Consider the following 3,001-nt stretch of genomic DNA (forward strand, 5'->3'; position numbering starts at 1 on the left):
CGCGTGACTCAACACTCATCAGACTGCATACATCGGTATGTATTATTTCCAATAAGTCATTGGCTCGCTCCATTGTTCTGCAGAATGGAGTTTTAGTCATCTTGCCCATGAGGCATGGTTCGCAAGTGTATGCATAGACTTTCTTCATGCGCTTTACACCAATATGACCTAAACGTCAGTGCCACAAATATGTTGCACTATCATTATCAACTTTGCATCTTTTGGCATCAATATTATGAATATGTGTATCACTACGATCAAGATTCAATAAACCATTATGTATGACCATAGAAGGCTTTATTCATGTAAATAGAACAACAATTATTCTCTGAGTTAAATGAATAACCGTATCACAATAAACATGATCCAATCATATTCATGCTCAACGCAAACACCAAATAACATTTATTTAGGTCCAACACTAATCCCGAAGGTAGAGGGAGTGTGCGATGGTGATCTTATCAACCTTGGAATCACTTCCAACACACATCGTCACCTCGCCCTTAACTAGTCTCTGTTCATTTTGCAACTCCTGTTTCGAGTTACTAATCTTAGCAACTGAACCGGTATCAAATACCCTGGGGTTACTATAAACACTAGTAAAGTACACATCAATAACATGTATATCAAATATACCTTTGTTCACTTTGCCATCCTTCTTATCCGCCAAGTATTTGGGGTAGTTCCGCTTCCAGTGACCATTCCCTTTGCAGTAGAAGCACTCAGTTTTAGGCTTAGGTCTAGCTTTGGGCTTCTTCACGGGAGTGGCAACTTGCTTGTCGTTCTTCCTGAAGTTCCCTTTCTTTTCCTTTGCCTTTTTTCTTGAAACTAGTGGTCTTGTTAACCATCAACATTTGATGCTCTTTCTTGATTTCTACCTTCGCCAATTTCAGCATCACGAAGAGCTCGGGAATCGTTTTCATTATCCCTTGCACATTATAGTTCATCACGAAGTTCTAGTAGCTTGGTGATAGTGACTAGAGAACTCTGTCAATCACTATCTTATCTGGAAGATTAACTCCCACTTGATTCAAGTGATTGTAGTACCCAGACATTCTGAGCACATGCTCACTGGCTGAGCTATTCTCCTCCATCTTGTAGGCAAAGTACTCGTCAAAGGTCTGATACCTCTCGACATGGGCATGAGTCTGAAATACCAATTTCAGCTCTTGGAACATCTCATATGCTCCGTGGCGTTCAAAATGTTTTTGAAGTCCCGGTTCTAAGACGTAAAGCATGACGCACTAAACTATCAAGTAGCCATCATACCGAGCTTGTCAAACGTTCATAACGTCTGCATCTGCTCCTGCAATCGGTCTGTCACCTAGCGGTGCATCAAGGACATAATTCTTCTGTGCTGCAATGAGGATAATCTTCAGATCACGGACCCAGTCCGCATCATTCTACTAACATCTTTCAACTTATTTTTCTCTAGGAACATATCAAAAATAGTGGAGCTACAACGCGAGCTATTGATCTACAACACAATTTGCAAATACTATCAGGACTAAGTACGTGATAAATTTAAGTTCAATAAATCAAATTACTTAAGAACTCCCACTTAAATAAGCATCCCTCAAGTCATCTAAGTGATATGTGATCCAAATCAACTAACCCATGTCCGATCATCATGTGAGATGGGGTAGTCATCAATGGTGAACATATCTATGTTGATCATATCTACTATATGATTCATGTTCGATCTTTTGATCTCCAATGTTTTGAGGCCATGTCTGTACATGCTAGGCTCGTCAAGTTTAACCCAAGTATTCTGCATGTGTAAAACTGTCTTACACCCATGGTATGTGAACGTAGAGTCTATCACACCCGATCATCACGTGGTGTCTCGAAACGACGAACTTTTGCAACGGTGCATACTCGGAGAGAACACTTATATCTTGAAATTTAGTGAAGGGGTCATCTTATAATGCTATCGCCGTTCTAAGCAAAATAAGATGCATAAAAGATAAACATCACATGCAATCAAAATATGTGACATTATATGGCCATCATCATCTCGTGCTTTTGATCTCCATCTCTAAAGCATCCTCATGATCTCCATCGTCACCGGCTCGACACCTTGATCTCCATCGTTGCGTCGTGGTCGTCTCGCCAACTATTGCTTCTACAACTATCGCTAACGCATAGTGATAAAGTAAAGCAATTTCATGGCGTTTTCATTTCATACAATAAAGAGACAACCATATATAAGGCTCCTGCCGGTTGCCGATAACTTTTACAAAACATGATCATCTCATACAATAACGTATATCACATCATGTCTTGACCATATCACATCACAACATGCCCTGCAAAAACAAGTTAGATGTCCTCTACTTTGTTGTTGCAAGTTATACGTGGCTGCTACGGGTTTCTAGCAAGAACCGTTCTTACCTACGCATCAAAACCACAACGGTGATTTATCAAGTTTGCTGTTTTAACCTTCAACAAGGACCGACCGCAGTCAAATTCGATTAAACTAACGTATGAGAAACAGACACCCGCCAGCCACCTTTATGCAAAACTAGTTGTATATTTGTCGGTGGAACCGGTCTCATGAACGTGGTCATGTAAGGTTGGTCCGGGACGCTTCATCCAACAATACCGCCGAATCAAAATAAGACATTGGTGGTAAGGATTATAATGATCACCGCCCGCAAATCTTTGTGTTCTACTCGTGCATATCATCTACGCATAGACCTGGCTCTGATACCACTGTTGGGAAACGTAGCATGCAATTTGAAAAAAAATCCTACGCTCACGCAAGATCTATATAGGAGATGCATAGCTACGAGGGGGAGAGTGTGTCTAGGTACCCTCGTAGACCGTAAGCGGAAGCGTTTCACAACGCGGTTGATGTAGTCGAACTTTCTTCGCGATCCACCGATCGAGTACCGAACATACGGCACCTCCGAGTTCTGCACACGTTCAGCCCAGTGACGTCCCTCGCCTTGTTGATCCAGCAAGTTTTCGAGGTAGTAGATGAGTTCCGTCAGCATGA

Source organism: Aegilops tauschii, chromosome 6 (assembly GCF_002575655.3).
Source record: "Aegilops tauschii subsp. strangulata cultivar AL8/78 chromosome 6, Aet v6.0, whole genome shotgun sequence".
Lineage (NCBI taxonomy): Eukaryota > Viridiplantae > Streptophyta > Magnoliopsida > Poales > Poaceae > Aegilops > Aegilops tauschii.